This window comes from Anolis sagrei, chromosome X (assembly GCF_037176765.1).
Source record: "Anolis sagrei isolate rAnoSag1 chromosome X, rAnoSag1.mat, whole genome shotgun sequence".
Classification (NCBI taxonomy): domain Eukaryota; kingdom Metazoa; phylum Chordata; class Lepidosauria; order Squamata; family Dactyloidae; genus Anolis; species Anolis sagrei.
In genome coordinates, this window is record NC_090034.1 from 67,040,511 (window position 1) to 67,067,213 (window position 26,703).

Consider the following 26,703-nt stretch of genomic DNA (forward strand, 5'->3'; position numbering starts at 1 on the left):
ATGAACCTCTTGGGGGAATTCAATGGGGAAGAGGTCAAGACCAAGGCCATCTCATTCCTGCCTTTTCAAACCTGGCTCAGTTTCAGGTGGCCTAAATCTGTAGGAGTTGCCCAACAGTACTGAATAGTTCTGTCCCATCCAAAATGAGATGAACCTGTATGTAATCTTGAGTTAACACCTGTGTACTTCAGCTGATGCCTAAGTAAAAGTACGATCATCTGGGGAGGCCCTGCTCTCGATCTCGCCTGCCTCGCAAGTGCAATTGGCAGAGATGAAGGACAGGGCCTTCTCAGTGGTGGCCCCCCAGCTATGGAACTTCCTCCCCAGGGATACTAGATCAACCCCTCATTTCTGACTTTCCAAAAAAAGACCTGGCTCTTTGAGCAAGCTTTTGAGAATGCAGCGGAATAGATAACATGCAACTATGAATAATGAACATGGAATGGCCAGACGATGTTACTGAATAATGTTTTTAACAAGATGACACTGATGATTATATGCTTTAACGGTTTTTATTTATGTTTTATATTGTAATGTTGATTGTTTTTAATGGCACTTTAATTGTGCCAATCTGTAACCCGCCTTAAGACGCCATATGGCTGAGAAAGGCAGGCTATAAATATCATAAATAAATAAATAAATAAATAAATAAGAAACTCCTGGAACCATTTCATCAGCATTGCCTCCAAAAAATTCTGCAAATCTCTTGGAAAGAAGATAGGCGGACAACGATCAGTGTGCTGGAAGAAGAAGCAAAGACCACCAGCATTGAAGCAATGGTCCTCTGCCATCAACTCCACTGGACCGGCCATGTTGTTCGAATGCCTGATCGCCGTCTCTCAAAGCAGCTACTCTACTCAAAACTCAGGAATGGAAAATGGAATGTTAGTGGACAGGAAAAGAGATTCAAAGATGGGCTCAAAGCCAACCTTAAAAACCGTGGCATAGCCACCAAGAACTGGGAAGCCTTGGCACTTGAGTGGTCTAGCTGGAGGTCGGCTGTGACCAGCAGTGCTGTAGAACCTGAAGAAGCGCAAATGGAGGGCGAAAGGGAGAGATGTGCCAAGAGGAAGGCGCGTCAAGCCAATCCTGACTGGGACCGCCTTCCACCTAGAAACCGATGCCCTCACTGCAGGAGAACATGCAGGTCAAGAATAGGGCTCCACAGTCACCCACTGCCTCTACACCGATCTTGGAAGACAATCCTACTTGGACAACAAGGGATCACCTAAGTAAGTAAGTAAAGGGAGGAAGTACTTCAGCTGATGTTGATATTATCGATCTCTTCCCTTTAGACCCACCCACTATTGGAATGTGTCTTCTGGATTTCTCTGAAATTGAATTTGGCTGTCTTAAATTCCACTAGATAGAAAGCCAGTGTGGTTGTGGCTCATGGATTGGACTGAGATACTGAAGGCCAGGGTTCAAATCCGCACTCAACCATGGAATCTCATTGGGGGGCTTTGGTCAAGTTATGCTCTCTTGACCCTGGGAAAAGGCAAAGGCAAATCTCCTGTGAACAAATCAGGCCAAGACAAACCTATGACATAGTCACTTTAGGGTTGCCATGATTCAGAAATAACTTGAAAGCGCACAACAAGAAGCTACAGGTATTTTCCTTCGAATTCCTTCTCCCCTCCATGCATAATAATTCAGAGCAGATCCTCAGAATGGAAATAGAAAGCCGGAGCATATAGATATAGTTGGTCAACTTAAGGCTGTGGTTCTCAACCTTCTTAATGCCATGACCTCTTAACCCACTTATAGAATCATAGAATTATAGAGTTGGAAGAGATCTCATGGGCCATCCAGTCCAACCCCCTGCCAAGAAGCAGGAAAATTCAAACCACCCCTGACAGATGGCCATCCAGCCTCTGTTTAAAAGCTTCCAAAGAAGGAGCCTCCACCACACTCCGGGGCAGAGAGTTCCACTGCTGAACGGCTCTCACAGTCAGGAAGTTCTTCCTTGTGTTTGAAGTCATTGTTCTGCGTTCACAGGTCCGCAGTTTGAGGGTCCTCCTGGATTCTTCACTTACGCTTGAGGCTGAGGCGTTGATGGTGGCTGGGAAGGCCTTTGCACAATTAAAACTCGTGCACCAACTGTGACCATACCTCGGGAAGGCGGATCTGGCCAGGGTGGTCCACGCCTTAGTCACCTCTAGACTGGACTACTGCAATGCACTCTACGTGGGGCTGCCCTTGAAAATGGCCCAGAAATTTCAGATGATCCAACGGGCGGCAGCCAGGTTGTTAACTGGGGCTCCTTACAGGGAGTGGTCATCCCTCCTGTTCAAGGAGCTCCACTGGCTGCCATTCATCTACCGGACCCAATTCAAGGTGCAGGTTATTACCTTCAAAGCCCTGAACGGTTTGGGACCTGCCTACTTTCGTGACCGCATCGCTGTGTACGAACCCACATGATCTCTTCGTTCATCTGTAGAGGCTTGCGATCCCACCTGCATCGCAGGTGCGATTGGTGGGGACGAGAGAGAGGGCCTTTTTGGTGGTGGCTCCTAGACTCTGGAACTCACTCCCTAAGGACATCAGGCAGGCCCCTACTCTGGCAGTCTTCAAGAGGAGCTTGAAGACGTGGTTGTTCCAGTGTGCCTTCCTGGAATAATGATCCCATAGCACTTTGTCCCTCCAAAGCACTTTATACTGCTCGTATGTCTTCCACAAATGCCACTATCACCTTTTCGTCCATGCCTCAGCACTATTCCAATTTTAATTTTTACATTTGGCCTTCCCACAGTTTTAATTGTATGTTGTCTTATTGATAATTTTATATGTTTATTGTTTATGTTTTATTTTAATTGCTTGTATTGTTGTGATTATTGCCTGTATTGTTGTGTTTGGGCTCGGCCTCATGTAAGCCGCACTGAGTCCCTTGGGGAGATGATAGCGGGGTACAAATAAAGTGATATTATTATTATTATTATTATTATTATTATTATTATTATTATTATATAGTACTAGCTAAAATACCATAAACCACTCATTCAGGAATCCTGGCGCCTTTCCCACATTAAAGCCCTTCCCATATCAAAGCCGCCTTTCCCATATCAAAGCCCTTCCCATATCAAAGCCCTGTTCTCCCTCACCTTGGGGGCAATTGTGTTTTATGGCTGGCCCATTTGTCCTGCATTTCCTTTTGGCCCAATGTCCCATGGCCATGTGGTTTGTGTCGGTTGTATGGCATGAGCTAGAGACCATGACAGCAATGCAGGTAAAGAAGCCAAACTCCCCTCACTATTGGCTGCAGACCCTTTTAAAATGCCTTCTTTTCCATTTGCTTTTCCATCAGAATGGTGATAGGATATCATTCCTAGGTGAAAGACAAAGATGGCATTTTGGAACCTTTGGTCAGGGGCACAATCTATAGGGCAAAATCTGGTCCCCCATCTAAATATGTTGTCTCAGCCAAAGACCCAATAGAAGTCTTCTCTTTGCTCAGAGCTGGATTCTGGCAGTTAGAATTGCAAATAAGCATCCAGAACTGCATTCCAGGATTTATGGCATAAACAAGGAAAAGCAGTCATTGGGAAGGGAGGTGGCGAAATTACAGCAGAGGAGAGAGACCCAGCCACTTTTGTCCCATCAGCAATTCCTCACTGTCATTTGAGCCTAAGTAAATCTTTGTTTGAAGGATACCGTGGGGTCCCATTAAAGGAGCAGGAGAGTCATTAATTTCTCCCCATCTCTCATTTCATGTTCCCTCCTTTTCCAAGGCCCATGACAGATCCCATTAAATTGATGAGCAAGAGAGAGTTTCTAAGAAGCAATTTTTAAATAAAGGAAGAGCGTATTTCTTAGCTTTGTTTTTATGTGGTAACTGTTCTCTCTGCTTTTTGCAAAGTACTTGCTGAATTCATTAGAAATAATTCAGGCAAATTGCAGAATAGGTTGGAGAACTTTTAGGTTGTTGTTAACTCTGGGCACATCTACACTGTAGGATGAATGCAGTTTGGACTCCTTTAACATGGCTCAATGCTGTGGAAACCCTCTATTCTGTTTTGGTTAGACCACATCTGGAATATTGTGTCCAGTTCTGGGCACCACAATTCAACAGAGATATTGACAAGCTGGAATGTGTCCAGAGGAGAGCGACTAAAATGATAAAAGGTCTGGAGAACAAGCCCTATGAGGAGCGGCTTAAGGATCTGGGCATGTTTAGCCTGAAGAAGAGAAGGCTGAGAGGGGATATGATAGCCATGTATAAATATGTGAGAGGAAGCCACAGGGAGGAGGGAGCAAGCTTGTTTTCTGCTTCCCTGGAGACTAGGACGCGTAACAATGGCTTCAAACTACAAGAGAGGAGATTCCATCTGAACATGAGGAAGAACTTCCTGACTGTGAGAGCCGTTCAGCAGTGGAACTCTCTGCCCCGGAGTGTGGTGGAGGCTCCTTCTTTGGAAGCTTTTAAACAGAGGCTGGATGGCCATCTATCAGGGGTGATTTGAATGCAATATTCCTGCTTCTTGGCAGGGGGTTGGACTGGATGGCCCATGAGGTCTCTTCCAACTCTTTGATTCTATGATTCTAAGATCCTGGGAGTTGTAGTTTTGTCAGGTCTTCAGTCTTCTCTACCAAAGAGTTCTGGTGCTGTTATTGAGAAATCAACCTCCCCCAAAAGAATAACTTTAAATAAATCTCAGCAGCAAGTTATGAATATACACACACATATACACACATACAACTTCCACAGCAGCAAAGCTCCCCGCTCTAATGTTTCAAAAAAGCGCAAGTTCCCAATGCTCGATCCGAACTCAGATTGTGTCAGAAAAAAAAATTATTTCTTAAAGATCAGGATGCCTGAGGGAGGTGAAGGGGAATGTGTGCTTAAGCCTCACCTAATCCTATTAACAAAAGAGTTTTGGTCCCTGCTTGGGAAACTATCAGAGGTCCGGGACAACATGTTTTATGAAACACACATGGTTAAACTCTAGTAGGAGCTTATGAACATGTATATATTTTATATTAAATAACTAAGATACGTTTGAGTGGTTGTTGTTGTTGTTTACTCGTTCAGTCGCTTCCGACTCCTCATAACCTCTTGGACAGCCCGTGCCAGAGCTCCCTGTCGGCGGTGGCCACCCTCAGCTCCTTAAAGGTCAAGCCAGTCCCTTCAAGGATACCATCCATCCATCTTGCCCTTGGTCGGCCCCTCTTCCATTTTCCTTCCGTTTTCCCCAGCATCATTCGCTTCTCCAAGCTTTACTGTCTTCTCATAATGTGGCCAAAGTACTTCATCTTTGTCCCTAATATCCTTTCCTCCAATGAGCAGTCGGGCGTTATTTCCTGGAGTATGGGCAGGTTGGATGTTCTTGTTGTCCGAGACACTCTAAGAATTTTCCTCCAGCACCACAGTTCAAAAGCGTCTATCTTCCTTTGCTCAGCCTTCCTTATTTCACCTGGTATTGTCCAGCATTATTTTTGAAATTTTAACTATTACATTTGGCCCAGCCATTGGTTTTTAAATGTTATTGTGTTATTTTTTTAATTAATGTGTATTGTGCTTTTTAAAAATATATATACAGCGAAAGTGGGAGAAGACATAAATGTGTTATAGGAGAGTAGGAGAGTAGATAGTTAGAAGGGGGCAAAAAATGTTATTGTGTTATTGTCGATGTTTACTGCCTATTTTTTTGTTTATGAGCTTTATTTTATTGTTTTGTATTACTGTTGTTTTTTTGCTGATGTATTTTGAGCTCGGCCTCATGTAAGCCGCACTGAGTCCCTTGTGGAGATGGTAGCAGGGTATAAATAAAGTATTATTATTATTATTATTATTATGGTCCAGCTCTTGCATCCATAGGTTACTACAGGTAATACCATTGCTTTAACTATGCAGATCTTTGTTGCCGGTGTGATGTCTCTACTCTTCACTATTTTATTGAGATTCACCATAGCTCTCCTTCCAAGAAGGAAACATTTTCTGATTTCCTGGCTGCAGTGTGCACCTGCAGTCATCTTTGCTCCTAGAAATACAAAGTCTGTCACTGCCTGCATGTTTTCTCCCTCTGTTTGCCAATTATCAATCAGTCTGGTTGCTATCATCTTGGTTTTTTTATGTTTAACTCCAACCCAGTTTTTTACTTTCTTCTTTCACCTTGGTTAAAAGTCTCCTCAGCTCCTCCTCACTTTTGGCCATCAAAGTGGTATCATCTGCATATCTAAGGTTGTTAATATTTCTTCCAGCAATTTAATCTCCAGCCTTGGATTCGTCAAGTCCTGCATGTCTGATGATGTGTTCTGCATATAAGTTGAATAGGTAGAGCAAGAGTATACAGCCCTGCTGTACTCCTTTCCCCATCTTAAACCAGTCTGTTGTTCCGTAGTCTATTCTTGCTGTTGCTACTTGGTTGCTGGAGTGGAGATGCCCTAATACGATCCAACACATCAAGGACATTCTTTAATAAAATATACTGTGCATACTTGGCATCCCGCTGGGATGTGGGCCAATTCAAAGGGACAATACAAACAGGAAAGGACTAATCCTGCCAACAAAGGATCTCCCATCTCCTAAGGGGATTCGGAGGCTGAGAATTGTCAAACAGTATTCCCCCTCCAGGAAATTTAGGGAAATATTGCGTTTGATCCTATGAAAAGGAATGCTAAAACAGAAGGGAGTTAATGATGGATGGGAGTTTCTTAAAAGTGAGATACTGAAGGCACAAATGCAAACAGTTCCAACAAGGAAGAAAAATAAGAGACATCTAAAGAAACTTGTACGGTTGTCCAAAGACCTTTCAACTGAGCTAAGACTTAAAAGCTGTAGTCCGGAAAAGCATGTGGATATGCTATTGTGTGTGTTATTTGCTGGGGGAGTCGTTTTTGTGCATGCATTGTAGCATCTTTTTGCTTGTTTGGCTTTTTAAGTCCCTTCCACTATGCTCCCACTGTTTTTATGAGTGATGGTCACTTGTTGGCCTGATAGTTGTATTGCGTTCAAATTTGGTGTCAATTCGTCCAGTGGTTTTTGAGATATGTTAATACCACAAACCAACATTACATTTTTATTTCTATAGATTTGGATTTCTAGGAAGAGGTTTTCCTTTCTTGCTCTGCTTCCTCCTTTTCTCTCCCCAACCCTAAACCTAAGGAAGCTTAGGAAGAGATGAAAGATTTGAAAGACCTGCATAATTAATAGCCTGGCATTCTCTGAATAATTTAATTTGGCCATTGCAGAGGCATTCTCCAGGTACTGCCTTAATTTTGCAATTAGGCGATACAAGCAGAAGCTGCTGCTGCTTGTATGATTAAGTTTGACTGGGACAGAAGGGAGAGAGGAGGGAGTGATAGAGTTAGGTCAATGGTGGAAATAAAAATAGTGGAAGCTGCTCAGAGGAGAGTCTGAATTGATGGTGGGTTTTGTAGAGGGATATTGTTGACCTCCACCTAAGGCCAAATAACATTCATTAGTCACAGGAAAACATGGCACACAGGAAGAGGAGGATGAATTGTATGCACCTGATAAAAGACATTATATTCTGACCGGTATCTTCTTTCCTGGGCAAAATAGATACTTGTGGCATGTAGAAACAAGTCAGGATCAGTAGAGTAAGTGATGGTGAATGGAGCTGACTCTTCTTTCTCCTCCCTGTGGGATCATGGCTAGTTGCCCCTCTGGACCTCAGTGGGGGTGCCCTTCCCCACTGGATGGATATCTATATAAATAATAATGTAATGTTGGTTTGTGATATTCACAGAACTCGAAAACCACTGGGGGAATTGACACCACATTTGGACACGAAACACCTAACAACCCAATGTATGTCCTTCACTCTAAAAAATATCGATTTTTGTCATTTGGGAGTTATAGTTGCTGGGATTTATAGTTCACCTACAATCAAAGAGCATTCTGAACGCCACCAACGATGGAATTGAACCAAACCTGGCACACGGTTCTCCCATGACCAACAGAAAATACTGGAAGGGTTTGGTGGGCAGTGTCCTTTGGTTTTGGAGTTGTAGTTCACCTACATCCAGAGATCACTGTGCACTCAAACAATGATTGACCAAACTCTACACGAATACTCAATATGCCCAAATGTGAACACTGGTGGAGTTTGGGGGGAAAATAGAATCTTGACATTTGGGAGTTGTAGTTGCTGGGATTTATAGTTTACCTACAATCACAGAGCATTCTGAAACCCACCAATGATAGGATTGGGCCAAACCTCCCACTCAGAGACCCCATGTGGGCCACAGCAACGCATGGCAGGGGACAGCTAATATATATATATATATATTCCATCTTCAAAAGTAGAGGAATGACTAAACTCTAATTCCCCCATCTGATAGCTAAAATGTACCTTAGAAGCCAGGCAGACATCTGATGTGACAATGGTCTGTTTTGCAAGCAAATGTGGGGGGCGGTGGCGGGCTGCAGAATCATGTAATATTAGGCTGCGTTCGATAGTAACATAGTGCCTTGATGTAGGGAAATTATAGTACCACTCTATTCTACTTTGCTCAGACCTTATTTATTTATTATTTATTTACTACATTTATATACCACCTTTCTCAAACCTGAGGGAACTCAAGGCGGTTTACAACATACCAATGGCAAAAATTCAATGCCAACATAAATATAAAAAGAAAAATCACAATAACTAAACGCTAACATATAACTATAAATTAAAACCATTAAACCATTAAAACACGAGGCATAAATAACGTTTAAATATCAAAACAAAGCATTAAAATATCTTAATATAAATATTAAAATCACATGATCCAAAAATCGTACACCCTAACTGTTCTGATTGTCATTGCACATATTTTCTATTTGTTCTTTGCACTGCATTATTTTTACTGGCCAAAGGCTTGGTCCCACAACCATATCTTTGTTTGCTTTCTAAAGGTTAGGAGGGAGGGCACTGACCTAATCTCACTGGGTAGGGAGTTCCAGAGCCAAGGGGCCACCACTGAGAAGGCCCTGTCTCTTGTCTCCGCTAACCGCACTTGCAACGGCGGCAGGACCAAGAGCAAGACCTCCCGAGAAGATCTTAACCTCCATGATGGTTCATCTGAAATACTATACCAAATTCTTGAAACCACAATCCAAGAAGGAAATCAGCAACCTGGAACATGTCCAGAGGATGTTGACCAAAATGGTTGAAGGTTAAAACCATGAATCCTTATGAGGAGTGGCTTACGGAGATGGAGATGTTTAGCCCAGAGAAGAGAAGGTTGAAACGGGACATGATCACCGTGTTTCCATATTTGAAAGGATGCCATATTAAGGAGGGACAAAGGTGTTTTTGGTTGCTCCAGAGACTGCCATTCTTCCTAAATTGTGGTGTCGAGAGCTGGATACTAGGGCTGGGTAACCACGGAAAAATTTGTTTCTAAACTCGATTCGTTTTTAGGGGGGTTTTGTGTTTCGTTTTTTAAAATAATTCCGAAATTTTTCTTTAAAAAAGTTCGAAATATACGAAATTTCGTAAATTACAAAACAATTGCGAAACGATTACGAATCGATTTGTTAATGGCGGGCGCGATTGCGCAATACGCTAAAAAAAATCTCCAAATGGGACAGGGGGGACTTCTGAAGCTTCCCTCTCCCTCTGTTGTTGACTGTTGGTGTGATAATTTATTTTTTTATCACTGATAAAACAAACAACAACTATAAAACTTGCGCCAGACATACGGAAGTAATAACGAAACAATTTCAAAACGATTTCGAAACGATTTTGAAACAATTTTGAACCAATTACGAAACAATTACGAAATACATTGAAAAATTCGTTTTGATTTTTAGTTGCTCCTGCATGGCTCAATATCGGATCGTAAGCTAATTTAAATACGAATCAATCACGAATTACGAAATTAACGAACGAAACCGCCCAGCCCTACTGGATACATTGTTCTGGGTAAGACCTCACCAACAGGGTTCCAGCAATACTCTCCAGTAGCTCAGCTTTGCTTTGCTTGGGATCGTCTTTTTCCTGGTTCATCCTCAGCCAGCTCTCTTTCACTTTCAAAACCATAACAAGTACTTGGACGCTAATTTCCAGTGGCCTTTTCCATCCCGTTGAGATTTCTTAGGTGTCCTTGCGAGTGAACACCAGTAATTGCAGGGAGCTGTGAGGAAACTCTGGTTGACTTGCCAGCTTCAGTTACAACATCCTTCCTTTGACTGAATCAGCCCCGGCAGCACAAGATGTCAACAGCAATTTGGCTCCCAAAGCATTGTTGTCAGGTTGTATGGTCTTCTCACATGGCATTTCCTGTGAGCCATGATTTCTTCCACCTTGCTGGTTCCTTTATAGTGAGAAGCAGGCTAGCTCAGGAAAAGAGATTAACTGGGTGGTACAGCTTAGACAGTTACTTTTAAGAAGCAATTAGCTTTACAGCAGGCCATCCACTTTTATGAATATTAGGGGTGCAAATGTGAAAAAAGAGATTAAATAAAAATACATGAAAGAGCACCTCTTGAAGAATCTCTAGGTCTTCCAGCATGACTCCGTAGTCTATTTCTACCAGAAGTAGACCACAGAATTGCAGGGTGTAGTACTCTCTTTACAAATCTCTATGTCATCTATTGTAATTCTTTGATCACCCTCCATCAAAGGTTGACATACTCACGTTAAAAGACTTAGAGATTCTAAGAAAGAATTAGACCTGCAATTGTACTTTGAAGCATGCATACTAGCTTGGATGAAAGTTTGGCTAACCTCAAGAAATGAGAGACTGTTAAAATTAGAAAGTTGTGATCTACGTTTTGGATGGCATGCCTATATATGGTATCAAAAAAGCAAAAGTACATGCAGACTTTAATCACCACTTTATAAGACGAGCCATAGTAAGGATTTGGAGCAAGTACAAAATTAAGCTATGTCCAAAACCCCCGTTATCAATTTCAGTGAAAGAAACTTTTTATAAGTTAGATAAGAAGAAAGGAGAACACTGGATTACATATAGAGATTTAATAATACATGAAGATGAATAATACAGATTTAAAACTCAAGAAGAACTGAAGTGTGCAGGACTTCACCTACAATAGTACAGATATAGGCAATAGGGCTGGGCGATTTCGTTCGTTAATTTCGTAATTCGTTATTAATTCGTTATTTTTTTTGTTATTGAACCATTCAGGAGCAACTAAAAAACGAAACGAATGTTTTCAATTTGTTTTGTAATTGATTCGAAATCGTTTCGTTATTATTTCCGCATGTCTGGTGCAAGTTTTAGGGTTGCTGTTTGTTTTCTCAGTGAAAAAAAATAAATTAGCACACCAACAGTCAACAACAGAGGGAGAGGGAAGCTTCCTGTCCCATTTGGAGGTTTTTTTAGCGTATTGCGCGATCGCGCCCGCCATTAACGAATCGATTCATAATTGTTTCGAAATTGATTCGTAATTGATTCGTAATTTACGAAATTTCATAAATAACGAAAAAAATTTAAGGAAAATTTCGGAATTCTTTTAAAAATCGAAACGCAAAAACCCCCTAAAAACGAATCGAGTTTAGAAACAAATTTTTCCGTGGTTGCCCAGCCCTAATAGGCAACTGAAATAAGGATTTGCACTAGACAGTAAAAACATGGGATTCAAACAAGACCAATCGGAATTTGGAAAGAAACTGTGTAATGAAGAACACATTCTTGGAAAAATATATAATGTATCGGGTTGTTGAGAGTTTTCTGGCCTGAATGGTCATGTTCCAGAAGCATTCTCTCCTGATGTTTCGCCTGTTATAGCTCAGCCAGCCGAAGATGAAGTTGGGGGATTGGATATAATGCAACCAGCTGAGGATGTTGATGAGGGCTCTGGGGGTGCAGACAGAGGGGATGTTGGAACAGAATGGCAATTTCCCGGTTTGGTGGACTGTGTGAAAACAAAACTGTTTTGCAGGATGACAGGCAAGAGGAGAGATTATATAGGGAAGCAAGATCTAGGGAAGTAATGCTACCCCTCTATTCTGCTCTGGTTAGACCACACCTGGAATATTGTGTCGAATTCTGGGCACCACAATTCAAGAGAGATATTGACAAGCTGGAATGTGTCCAGAGGAGAGCGACTAAAATGATCAAGGGTCTGGAGAACAAGCCCTATGAGGAGCGGCTTAAGGAGTTGGGCATGTTTAGCCTGAAGAAGAGAAGGCTGAGAGGAGATATGATAGTCATGTATAAATATGTGAGAGGAAGCCACAGGGAGGAGGGAGCAAGCTTGTTTTCTGCTTCCTTGGAGACTAGGACGTGGAACAATGGCTTCAAACTACAAGAAAGGAGATTCCATCTGAACATGAGGAAGAACTTCCTGACTGTGAGAGCCATTCAGCAGTGGAACTCTCTGCCCCGGAGTGTGGTGGAGGCTCCTTCTTTGGAAGCTTTTAAACAGAGGCTGGCTGGCCATCTGTGGGGGGTGATTTGAATGCAATATTCCTGCTTCTTGGCAGGGAGTTGGACTGGATGGCCCATGAGGTCTCTTCCAACTCTTTGATTCTATGATTGCTTCTGTGTGGGAAGAATTCCAGGTGTAAGTCAGGCAATGAGAAAAAGCGGCTTAAGAAATGCTTTCATACATTGCTGTCCTTATTAAGGGGGAAAACTGCTTTCGGTTTTTTAGATCGAGCAACTTAGCAATTAGAGCAAGGACCTCGTCTTGGTTCTCACTTCAAATCATGTCCTGGTCAAGTTTTGCTTTAAGTCTTGGGGATTTTACCATGAACTCAAGCTAATGTGTTGTTCTTTGATTCTTGGATCACTTTAGTGGATGTTTTATTCCTCATCTTTGGATTATTCAAGCTCATGAGTTTACCCCATCTCTCCCCTCCTTTCGTAAGGGCTTGAAGACCTGGTGGTTTCAATAAGCCTTTGAAAATGACCAGTTCTAACTCAGCCCTACACATTGTTGAATACGGCCTTATTCTTCCTACCAGTTACACAGATTCTTTCCTCTAATCGGCCCTGGAATGGACAGCCACAGACCTAATATTATTGTTACCTGCCAAAGCATTGCACTTAATTCCCGAGCCCCCTAGAATTTTTGGGCTTGCACAAATCTTGGCTCGGCCTTTTAAATTTTTAATTGCCTTGATCAGGCTGGATTACTTTTAATATATGTGTGTTATGGCGACAATGTTTATGTTCATATTTTGTTTGTTAATCTTATGGTTATGTTGTTTTTACTCTGTACGTTTTGTGATATTACTTGGGAACCGCTCTGAGTCCCCTCAGGGAGATGGAGCGGTATATAAATAAAGTATTATTATTATTATTATTATTATTATTATTATTATTATTACCCTGCTCCTTAGGAGCCCCCGGTGGCGCAGTGGGTTAAAGCTCTGTGCCGGCAGGACTGAAGACCGACAGGTCGCAGGTTTGAATCCGGGAAGAGGCGGATGAGTTCCCTCTATCAGCTCCAGCTCCTCATGCGGGGACATGAGAGAAGCCCTCCCACAAGGATGATAAAACATCAAATCATCCGGGCATCCTCTGAGCAACGTCCTTGCAGACGGCCAATTCTCTCACACCAGAGGCGACTTGCAGTTTCTCAGGTCGCTCCTGACATGACCAAAAACCCTGCTCCTTGGATTTATATTCATGTTTTAACCTTTGCATTGGAGTTTTATCTATGGTTTTTTGAGACTCTTTTTATCTTACCTATTTAAAATTTTTACTCTTTTACTGTGTGTGCTTTTTCAATACTGGGCTTCCTGGTGAGTGTTTGAGCAAGGTGTACCCCAGCTGAGGTGTAACATTGTCTGCATCTATGGCAGGCATCCTCAGAGGTTGTGAGGTTTGTTGGAAACTGGGAAAATGGGGTTATATATCTGTGGAATGTCCAGGGTGGGAGAAAAAACTCTTGTCTCTTTGAGGTAGGTGTGAATGTTTCAATTGTCCACCTTGATTAGCATTTAATGGCCTAGCAGTTCCAGAAAAAACATTCACACCTACCTCAAACTGACAAGTTCGTTCTCCCATCCTGGACATTCCACAGATATATAACCCCATTTTCCTAGTTTCTAACAGACCTCACAACCTCTGAGGATGCCTGCTATAGATGCAGGTGAAACGTCAGCACCGAAAACTCACAGCAACTGAATGATTCCAGCCATGGAAGTCTTTGACAACATATAATGTCTGGAGGCTCTGTCGAACTGGCTAAGTGCTAGCAGACTGAAGGTGAACCCAGCGAAGACTGAGATTCTCTGGCATGGCCGCCCAGCAGGTCTGACTCATCCGTTATCCACCTTCGATGGTGCCGCCCTATCTCCATCGACCACTGTTAAGATCTTAGGTGTCGTCCTGGATTCGCAGCTGACAATGGAAACTCAGGACGCTGCTGCCAGCAAACAGGCCTTTTTCCATCTATGACAAGCGAGGCAACTGGCACCCTATCTATCTGACGAGGCTCTGGCAACTGTCATCCATGCCACGGTCACGTCTAGGCTGGACTATTGCAATGCCCTGTATGTTGGCCTTTCTATGTCTACGACCCGAAAGCTCCGTATTGTTCAGAATGCGGCAGCCAGGTTACTCACAAGAATGCCCATGAAATGCCATCTAACACCAGTGCTGCAACATTTACATTAGCTTCCAATTGAGTACCGTGGCCTGTATAAGATGTTAGTTCTGACCTTTAACATTCTTTACGGCCAGGGTCCATCGTACCTTAGGGACCGCCTCTCCTTCTCCCATCATCGGAGGTCGCAATGACCAGCCCAACGTGACTTACTCTATATACCGGGTCCTAGAGAAGTGCACTTGGAAAGAACCAGACGCAGGGCTTTTTCTATTTCTGCCCCTGCCTTATGGAATTCTTTGCCGCCCTATATGAGAGCCATGCGTGACTTAGGACCTTTTACTCTAGCACTTAAGACCTGGCTTTTTACTAGAGCATTCGATCTCTGTTAATTTTTAATTTCTGTATGTATGTATTTTATCTTTTACAATTTAGCTGTAAATCGCCTAGAGCATTCCCGGATGGAGGGCGATTAATAAGTAATTAAATATGATATGATGATATGATATGATAATGTATTATTGAAGTTGCAAATGCAAACAGAACTGATAAAGCATTATATGATTAAATGGGCACAAAATGTTGGGCACAACATAGAACTAGATAAATGGGAAAAATGTGGACTATTGGCTTAAAGAAAATGTGATGCTACGATCTTAGAGAAATTTTTAATAAAATGATAAGCAAGTAGTATCTCATCGCAGCAAAACTAGCTAAAATGTATAAAAGAAGAAACAACAAATGCTGGAAATGTAAAGAAAAGGAAGGAACTTTCTTCCATATGTGGTGGTCCTGTAAAAAAGCAAGAGAATTCTGAGGTAAAAATGCAAAAAAGGGCTGCAAGAAATATTTTATTCAAAGATACAGTTGGAGCTCAAATTATTTTTATTGGGAATATCAAATAACCAAACCAAATCACCAAACTATAAAATATTACACTACATGATCATAGCAGCAAGAACAGTATAGACACAGTTCTGGAAGAAGGCAGACCTCCCAAAAATAGAAGAATGGATAGTTAGAGTCTTTAAAATAGCAAAAAATGACAAATTGGCAATGATGAACAAAGAAAAAACACACAAAAATGTTATCAAGAACTAGAAACCCTTTTTAAACTACGTTAAAAAAAGAAGGAAAAGTTTTTATAGAAGGGTTCATAATTTAAACTGTTAGAATCTGTGTATGAAATGTATAAATAATAACTATCAGGCCAGAAGGAAGAATAGAAAAACAATGTAATAGGAAGGAAGAACAGAATTATATATGAATGTCTCCAGCCCAAGGGATGGGAAGTCGCTAAATTGTGAGGGGTGGGAGGAGGAGAGAGCTTAACCAAGCATGAATATTATATAGATGTTAGGAAGTATTGTATTGGTTCATGCATATAGATTTGTTTCAATGTTTTTATGAAGCCGTAAATTGAAAATAAAAACATATTAATTTTAAAAAAGAAAGAATATATTAATCAAAGCCATAACAGTATGTAACAAAATTGGGGGGAAAATCTATTCCTGGTTTGAAAGTGTTATTTCCTGTTTAATTGTGCGGTACTTACTTTGAAAGTAGTTGTTAGACTCCAGAAACCTTGTTTTTGTGGCTGCCACCAATTAGGTTGAATTGACTGAGAATCTATGAGATATTCATTGAGAAAATATAACAAAATGTGCTGCAGGATATCCCGCAAAAACACAGTTTTGGCAGTTTAATAAACATTTTCCATGTTTTTATGATAGAACTAAATAGGAAATGACATTTATAACACAGCAACAAAAATCTTGTAACATAGTGTAATCAAATCTGCAAAGGTTAGACTCCAGTCTGCACCAAACATTCCTGAAAATGTTTGGAGACTACTATTTGAAATTCATGGAGGGCTCTATATTGCCTCTGCTACAAAAGCAACATATGTGTAAAGTTGCACAATGTAGACTGCAATGTGACCCACTCTATTACCAGAGTTTGGGAAAGTTAATGGTGAGGTTACAGCTACTAGATCAGTGGTTCCCAACCTTTGGTCTTCCAGGTGTTTTGGACTTCAACACCCAGAAATCCTAGCCAGCATACTAGCTGTTAGGAATTGTGGGAGCTGAAGTCAAAAACCCCTGGAGGACCAAAGATTGGGAAGCACTGTACTAGACTATCCATCTCGTAAAACTTGGTTTGAAATGAGTTTTGTTTTATGATAAACAATAGGTAGTACCTGGTCATTCCAACTACTCGTGCCACATCCAATTCCATTGTGGTCTTTTTGGGGAAAAATATGTCAGTAGTCAGGTGAATATATCTCAGGCATCAAATGGGCAACTAATTACTTGGGGAACCATTTAATGACACCCATAATAATGGTATTTATTTATTTATCGTGTCAGGAGTAGACCAAACAGTTGCATTGCATTTTTTAACAAACAAACAAACAGACAAAACACAAAGTTTGCAAGCTTGGTAGTTGATTAAATGTCCTTTGACCAGTAGCTGGCCACTTGGAGTGCTTCTGGTGTTGCTGCAAGAAGGTCCTCCATTGTGCATGTGGCAGGGCTCAGGTTGCATTGCAGCAGGTGATCTGTAGTTTGCTCTTCTCCACACTCGCATGTTGTGGATTCCACTTTGTAGCCCCATTTCTTAAGGTTGGCTCTGCCTCTTGTGGTGCCAGAAGCAGTCTGTTCAGCGCCTACCAAGTCGCCCACTTTTCTTTGTGCCCAGGGGGGAGTCTCTCATTTGGTAGAAAAAGTTACGTAGCCTCTGTGTATGTCTGTATATGTTTGTATGTCAAAAATTGGCATTGAATGTTTGCCATATATGTGTACACTGTAATCCGCCCCAAGTCCCCTGCGGGGTGAGAAGGGCGGAATATAAAAGCTGTAAATTAATAATAATAATAATAATAATAATAATAATAATAATAATAATATCAGCCATTGATTGAGGTTCTGGGTTTGAGCCTGCCACTTTTGAACTCTCGCTTGCTGAAGTGTTCCAGAGAGTGTCTCTGTAGATCTTAGAAAACTATTTCTTGATTTAAGTCGTTGACATGTTGTCTGATATCCAAACAGCTGGAGATGTCTCTGCCTTGGTCCTTTCACTATTGCCTGCTAATTCCCAGCGGATGTCAGGTGGTGCAATACCGGCTAAACAGTGTAATTTCTCCAGTGGTGTAGGGTCCAGACACCCTGTGATAATGCGGCATGTGTCATTAAGAGCCACATCCACTGTTTTAGAGTGGTGAGATGTGTTCTCTCTTTTATCTTGCCTGAGTTTTTAATTAGTTTTAATTAGTTGTTTTAATAATTACATGTAGCCCGCCCATTGTCTCTGTTTCTGTGTCTATTGAAATTTTTATATTGTTATGTGTTCATATGTTCTATGTAATTATGATGTTGTTTATTGTTTGCGTTTTCGGTTGTGTTTTTGGTTCTCTTTATTGTAATTTGTTGTTCGGGCCTGGCCCCATGTAAGCCGCTCCAAGTCCCCATAGGGGAGATGGTGGCAGGGTACAAATAAAGATGATGATGATGATGATGATGATGATTATTATTATTATTATTATTATTCCACACCTGGCATGCATACTCAGCAGCAGAGTAGTATAGCGCAAAGTCAGATGGCTTCATGTGTCTGGTTGTGATCCCCAGGTTGTGCCAGTCAGCTTTCGTATGATATTGTTTCTAGCACCCACTTTTTGCGTGATGTTCAGGCAGTGCTTCTTGTAGGTCAGAGCACGGTCCAGAGTGACTCCCAGGTATTTGGGTGTGCTGCAATGCTCCAGTGGGATCCCTTCCCAGGTGATCCTCAGAGCTCGGGATGCTTGTCTGTTCTTAAGGTGAAAAGCACATGTCTGTGTTTTAGATGGATTACGGATCAGCTGGTTTCCCCTGTAATAGACAGTAAGAGTACCTAGAGCTTCGGAGAGCTTCTGTTCAGCCATCTCAAAGCTCCCTGCTTGAGCAGTAATGGCACGATCATCAGCATAGATGAAACTCTCTGTCCCTTCTGGCAGTGGCTGGTCATTTGTGTAAATGTTGAACATGGATGGAGCAAGCATGCTCCCCTGAGGCAGGCCGTTCTTCTGTTTCCGCCATCTGCTTCAGGGGGACATGAGAAAAGCCTCCTTGCAGGATTGCAAGATATCCGGGCGTCGCCTGGACAACGTCTTTATAGACGGCTGATTCTCTCACTCCAGAAGTGACCAGAAGCGACTTGCACCATGCAAACAAGCAAGCAAAACAACCAATGGACCTTTTCAGGACCAACCATTACAATAATCTCAATCAGCAGTGAAGGCATAATAATGGCGTTATCATGAAAATACAGTCAGCTACAAAAGACTGGAGCTGGAATCTTGTTGGGCAGTTGCAAATATGTAACTTACGGTTGCACATTTGTAACTACCGCAGTTTGGGAGTCCTCCTGGATTCATCACTTACGTTTGAGGCTCAGGCTTCGGTGGCTTTTGCACAACTGAGACTTGTGTGCCAACTGCGACCGTACCTCGCAAAGGCTGATCTGGCCGGGGTGGTCCATGCCTTGGTCACCTCTAGATTGGACTACTGTAATGCGCTCTATGTGGGGGTGCCCCTGAAAACGGCTCGGAAATTCCAGTTGGTCCAACGGGCGGCGGCCAGGTTGTTAACTGGCGCTCCTTACAGAGAGAGGTCAACCTTCCTGTTTAAGGAGCTGCATTGGCTGCCGTTCATCTTCCGGGCCTAATTCAAGGTGCAGATGCTCACCTACAAAGCCCTAAACGGTTTGGGACCTGCCTACCTACGTGACCGCATCTCCGTTTACGAACCCACGCGTTCCCTTCGCTCATCTGGAAAGGCCTTGCTCACGATCCCACCTGCGTCGCAGGCGCGTTTGGTGGGGACGAGGGACAGGGCCTTCTCTGTGGTGGCCCCCCGACTCTGGAATACCCTCCCCAGGGATATCAGACAAGCCCTAACACTGGCAGTTTTCAGGAAGAACTGTAAACTGTACCCTCTACATTCGGCTCGGTCCTAGTTTTATTATGTCACGGTGTATTGTTTTATTGCTTTAGTGTTACAGCTTAATTGTTTTTGGTTTGCTTATGAGTTATGTGTATTGTATATTGTTTATTTATTGTATGTGTATTGTATATTGTATATTTATTGAGGGTCTAAGCCTTTGTAAGCCGCATCGAGTCCTTCGGGAGATGCTAGCGGGGTACAAATAAAGTTAATAAATAATAATAATAATAATAATAATAATACATTTACAGGTAAGTACCTGGTGTGATTGACAGAGGTTTGTTTCCCTGTGGGCTGGGAAGCAGTTGCCTGAAGGTTTCACCTCAAACTTTAGATAAGAGAGTTCTAGGTTGAGCGGGTTTTGTGACATCGTTCCTTTTTTCAGTTTGTGACATCAGAGATTGCTGATGGAAAATGGTGGAAAATGTCAGTGAGCTGCTTCTTGATTGACAAGAGAACAGATCCTGTCAACCCCAGCAGCTGCTTACTAGAAAATGGAGTTTTAGGTGGTATCACACTTGAATTTATTATGGTGCTACAGTGGTCATATAGGATTCTTGTGTGACCTTCTCCCCATTGTGTTGTGATGGTGGAATCAAAAGAATTTCTTGAAAAGGTCACAATGTCAAACTCACCTTCATTCATCCTGATTTTTCGAACAGCAGAAATCTTTGCCATGCTCCAACTATTGCCTCTCTTTCTCGGGGCTAAAAGACAAGGCAGGTTGCCGCCAACACAGTGACAAACACAATTAATGCTTTTAGAAAATGCTTATAGGGCTTGTCCAATTATTTGGATGATAATATTTGATACGCTATTAAACAGATCATTTTAAATCACCATTTGTTCTAGTCCGAGTCTGGTAAGGAGACATATAATTCAGGGATGATTTACCAGAGTGCTAAAGGATGGCTGAAATGGCTATATCTACAGATAAGCAAAGATGTGGAGTTATGTTTAAGCTCAGCTGGGCAAAACACCCTCAGTGTATAGTACAGTATGATTCCCCCCTTATCCAAATTTTCAATATCCAAATTTACTTACCCACACTCTGAAGAATATTCTGAAAGTGTTTGTGGAATCCTAGATCCTCCAGTACGATTTTATGATATTTTACCAGCTCAATTATAGTCAAAATATTGGGTTCACTATTATCCATAGTTTCAGATTTTAATGAGTGGTCTTAGGATGGTGGATCCTCATGGATATGGGGTTGTACCTTATATAGAAATAGATTTCCAATCTCATCTCCTTCTTGTGATAATTAGAATAATTGTCCCAACCAATCTAGAACCATTGATTCTTATTCTTCTTATTTGTTAGCCGCTTTGAGTCCCATTTCGGAGCCCCCGGTGGCGCAGTGGGTTAAACCCCTGTGCCGGCAGAACTGAAGACCGACAGGTATCTAGCTTCCTCTTGTCTCAATATGGTTAGAGGTGCCCCCGGTGGCGCAGTGGATTAAACCCCTGTATTGACAGGTCACAGGTTTGAATCCGGGAGAGGTGGATGAGCTCCCTCTATCAGCTCCAGCTCCTCATGCGGGGACATGAGAGAAGCCTCCCACAAGAATGATAAAATCATCCGGGCGTCCCCTGGGCAACGTCCTTGCAGACGGCCAATTCTCTCACACCAGAAGCGACTTGCAGTTTCTCAAATTGCTCCTGACATGGAAAAAAAATCATTGTTTGAGTTCCCAGTGCTCTCTGAGTATAGGTGAACTATAACTCCAAAACTCAAGGTCAATGCCCACCAAAACCCCTCCAGTATTTTCTGTTGGTCATGGGAGTTCTGTGTGCTAAGGTTGGTTCAATTCCATTGCTGGTCGAATTTAGAATGCTCTCTGATTGTATGTGAACTATAAATCCTAGCAACTGCAACTCCCAAATGACAAAATCAATCCCCCTGCAAACCCCACCAGTATTTGGACATATCGAGTGTTTATGCCAAATTTGGTCCAGTGAATGAAAGTACATCCTGCATATCCGATATTTACATTACGATTCATAACAGTAGCAAAATTACAGTTATGAAGTAACAACAAAAATAATGTTATGGTTGGGAGTCACCACAACATGAGGAACTGTATTAAAGGGTTGAGGCATTAGGAAGGTTGAGAACCAAGTTGTTCTTGATGTACAGCTTGGTATTTTGTCATTGATGTAAACTGACACAACCACCTTTTATATTAGTGTAAGCTTCTTGTCATCAGAAGAGATATTCCGTACCTCCTGGCAGGCCCGTAGCCAGGATTTCATTTCGGGGGGGGGCTGAGTGAAAGAGGGTCTAGCCTAGCAAACCTTTTGTATCATTACCCCAATACCCCCATGCATATGGGATATATTGAGTATGGTGATCAGATCATGATAAGAATAAACATAACAGTTTAAATAATGCACCAGTAAGGCCTTTTCGCGAACCACCATGAGAATTTCGGGGGGGGGGGGCTGAAGCCCCTCAAGCGCCCCCCCCCCCCCCCCCCCGGCTACATGCCTGCTTCCTGGTATAGATTATATCTTCAGTCTGGATCTGGTTATGGAGACATAACCAAACATTCCTCTGAATATCCTCTTCTGCTTTTGGGAAAGATTAGCCTTCATAGAAGGTTTAGGTTTTGAATTGTCTGGTTTAGTGCAATTCCACTTGTGGAACGACTACGTTATATTGCACACAATCCCAACCGTTTTGTTGTTGTTAAATGAGTAATTTAGGAAGTCGATATAGACAGGGGAATAGGAAACTACAGTAGCATCTACTTTTTTAATTGGAACAATTAACAACAAATGCTTCCTTTGCATGAATACTAAATGAAAAGATTTGTACATAGATGAAACACCGAGCAAAGGAGCGGAAGGACTGGATGTGAAGGATAAACCGGGAGTCGATTGCTAATTTGCAAAGAGCGAGTGCATAAATTGCTGTTAATTAGCTCAGTAAACACTTGTGACAGGCTGAGAAATTAGAACCTGCTCAAAAGGATGTGATCGGCAGTTGGAAAAGGAGCACCCCTGCCCTCTCCAGCCTGTGTGAATTTTGAAAGGATGAATGCCAAAGGAAAAGTTGGGTAGGCACGGTCTTACATTTGGTGAAGGAATAATTGCACCTGGCATTCTGAGATTTTCAGTTAACTGGAATTCAAGCAATAGAAAAAAAATTAAAAGAAACAATAAATAATAATATTAAACTAAATTTGATGTTATTTGCCTTAATTTGCTTCAAATTGCTGTATTTTTTAATAATAGAGTTAATTGTATGATATAATGTGGGTTATAATATGAGCTAGGCCTATTTTTAATAGTAACTTTCAAGCAACCTGAAATGGGAACAACGTACAGGAAGCACACAGCCCTCCTGTCATGCCAGCTCCACTGGCTGCCAATTTGCTACCAAACACAATTCAAAGTGCTGGCTTTAGCCTATAAAGCCCTAAATGGTTCTGACCCAGCTTACCTGTCTGACCCTCTATGACCCACCTTGGAAGTTAAGATCATCTGGGGAGGCCCTGCTCTTGATCCCACCACCTTCGCAATTGTGACTTGTGCACCACTTGCGCCTGTACCTTGGGAAGTCAGATTTGTCCATAGCAGTCCATGCTCTTGTTACATCCTGAATAGACTACTGTTCTGTTGCGCGCTGGGCCTGTAAAGAATTTCCTTTACTATAGGACGTGCAACCTTTGCCCAGCAGGAAGCCAGGGGCCCCCCAAAGAGAAGTTCTCAGGGATTTTCCAAAAGTGATGGTCTTTAGAGTCTTTAATAATGCAACAAAGTCTTTATTATGGAACAAACAACAAATCTTCAATGGTTCAAACAACACTTCAAGGCTTTCTCAATCTAGTCCTCAATGGACTGGCACCTGACTTTGATTAATTAAACTTTATCTGTAGGAAAGCCCCTTTTTAACTTCTCCCAGGCTGACTGTAATCTAAGTCTTACTGATGTGGGCTCCGCTACCAGGTCGAACTGCGTCTCGAGCGCCGAGTGGACCTACCAGTAAGGGCAGTAGATTCTCCAGCTGGAGTTCTTTGGTCTTCCAAAACTGTTTACTCTCCGAAATTCCTCAAAGTTTTAGGACTACTTCCCTGGAAATCTTTGGAGATCTTTGGATGCTCTTAAGACTGTTCTCCTCCGGAAAATTTTAAGGGTTGAAGCTTTTGTACAGGAGAAGCTTGAACACGTCCTGTACATTAGCTTTCCTTACTGAGACTAACTAAAAATGGCTCCCTTCCCTTCCCAATTGCCCTGAACAAGGGGCGGAACCAAAACTTAACGATGATGGACAGGTGACTTGCCCTACGACTGCAACCAAACAAACCCACCTTTCTGCAGAAACCCTGAAACCTTGGCCTGCAAGCAAACATTTAAAACAAAGCAAATAGAGTTGGAGCTCCTGGTACAGCCATACCAGCATAACTACTGTGGGGTTGCCTTTGAAGACTGTTCAGAAGCTTCAAGTAATCCACTGGCTGCCAGTCTGCTACCAAGCACAATTCAAAGTGTTGGCTTTAGCCTATAAAGCCCTAAACTGTTCCTGCCCAGCTTGCCTGTCCGAACGTATCTCCCTCTATGACCCACCTTAGAAGTTAAGATCATCTGGGGAGGCCCTGCTCTTGATCTCACCCCCTTCGCAGATGCGATTGGTGGGGATGAGAGACAGGGCCTTCTGAGTGGTGGCCCCTCATCTATGGAACTCCCTGCAATAAGGATAACTGACTAATGGAATTGACAATTGGACAGGTCTTGGACTATGATCTGGATTATTTTATTTATTTATTTACAGTATTTATATTCCGCCCTTCTCACCCCGCAGGGGACTCAGGGCGGATTACAATGAACACATATATGGCAAACATTCAATGCCAATTTTGACATACAACGTATACAGACATACACAGAGGCTATTTAACGTTTTCTGGCCGCCAGGGGAGCTGTCGCTTTCATCATCCATCTGTGACGCTGATGAAGTACTTCCGCATTCCCTGCATGTTTTTTGCTGGAGTGCTTTGCTGGAGTCTTTTTTATGGCCTCATAAATTAGTTAATTTAGCCTCCCCACACAAGGTGGTACCTAATTTTCCTACTTGACAGATGCAACTGTCTTTCGGGTTGCAAAGGTCGACAACAGGCTATACAATTGGTTGGAAGCCCACTCCAACCCGGGCTGGCTTCAAACTCATAACCTTTTGGTCAGAGTGATCTTAATGCAGCTGACACTCAGCCAGCTGCGCCACAATCCCGGCAGATGATTTTAATGGATGTTTTAATAATTAGTGTTTAATTGTATAGTTTTAATTGTATTTGTTCCAATAGTGAAAGGACCAAGGCAGAGACATCTCCAGGTCGTCCCCTGTTTGGGTATCAGGCAGTACGTCAACGACTTAAATCAAGACATAGTTTTCTTAGATCTACAGAGACACTCGCTGGAACACCCCAGCAAGCGAGAGTCCAAAAGTGGCAGGCCCAAACCCAGCACCTCAATCCATAGGTGATACCAGATGAGAGACTCTCCCCTGGGCACACAGAAGACTGGGCAACTTGGAAGGCGCTGAACAGACTGCGCTCTGGCACCACGAGATGCAGAGCCAATCTTAAGAAATGGGGTTTCAGGGTGGAATCCTCGGCATGCGAGTGCGGAGAAGAGCAAACCACTGACCACCTGCTGCAATGCAACCTGAGCCCTGCCACATGCACAATGGAGGACCTTCTTGCGGCAGCCCCAGAGGCACTCCAAGTGGCCAGATACTGGTCAAAGGACATTTAACCAACTACCAAGTTTGCAAAATCTGTGGTTTTTTTTCCTTTTTCTTTTTAATCTTTGTATTTGTTTTGTTCTGTTAGAATTGTAACACAATGGTATGGTTGCTGATGACACGATAAATAAAATTGTATTTGTTTATTTTTATATGTATTGGCATCAAATTTCTGCCTGCTGTAAGGCCACCCTGAGTCCCCTTTTAGTGTGAGAAGGGCGAGATACAAATATGTGAAAGAAATAAACAAATATATATATATACCAGTCTCCATGGGTGCCAGTTAACTGAGAGTCTACTGTAAATTCAAGTGCAGAAATGGAGCCTTTATTAGAGGTGGGCTTCTAGACAGGCGTTGTGCCTTGAGGACGATAGCCTTTCCAGTTGGGCTTGGGTTATCATTGAGGACAGCCCACTAACGGAAGGAAGGAAGGAAGGAAGGAAGGAAGGAAGGAAGGAAGGAAGGAAGGAAGTCACGTCAATCCTTGAGGTTTTGCAGTGAAATATGTTCAGATTGCAGCCATGAAAGTTTTTGCAAGATACAGGGCATCTAATTTGCAGACTGGCAAGAATTTCCTAATGTTGAGGAAGCTCTCTTTTTTTCCAAGTTGGTATATTTTGTGAGCTGATTGGAATTTTTTTGCATGAGACTAGAACTCATTTGTGCTTTCGCAAGTTGCTGTGTTGCAAAGGAGCCTGGCCATCTGTCTGGGGTGATTTGAATGCAGTCTTCCTGCTTCTTGGCAGGGGGTTGGACTGGATGGCCCATGAGGTCTCTTCCAACTCTTTGATTCTATGATTTGCAGATTAGTAAGGATTTGCATTTCAATGGAGCGTTCATTCTTCCGATTGGCAAAGTTTCTGCAAACCCAAAGCTGTTTGTATTGGGACAAATAGTCAATAATTCTTTTTCACCTTTCCCACTTAGTTTTCAGAATATTTAAGCCCCAACGACATCAGCATAGTAAATCCACTTTCTTCAATACCGGTTTGAATCTGCATTAAATGGTTTGCATGGATGGGGCCTTGGTCCTTCTAGCGACTGGAATTTAACCATTATATATCCACTAGCCACCCCCTGCCATGTGTTGCTGTGGCCCAGTCTGTGTATATGTGTTTTGTGTGTGTGTATATATTTGTGTATATGTGTGTTTGCATATTTATATTTATTTATTTATTTGAACTTATATGCCGCCACTCCCCTGGGGCTTGGAGCGGCTTACAAGAACGGCTAAAATCGAACACAATTTAAAACAATTTAAAAACAATCAGAGATCAAAGGCCCGTCGAAATAGATATGTCTTACATGCACTTCAGGTGGCAGAGTATTCCAGAGTGATGGTGCCACTGCTGTGAAGGCTCTGCGTCTGGTTGCTGTTAGACGCAAGGTCTTGACACTGGGAATTTCCAATAGATCTTGGTCCTCAGAACGGAGGGATCTCTGGGGTTGGTAGGGGGTGAGGCGGTCCCTCAGGTACATCGGCCCCAGACCATGCAAGG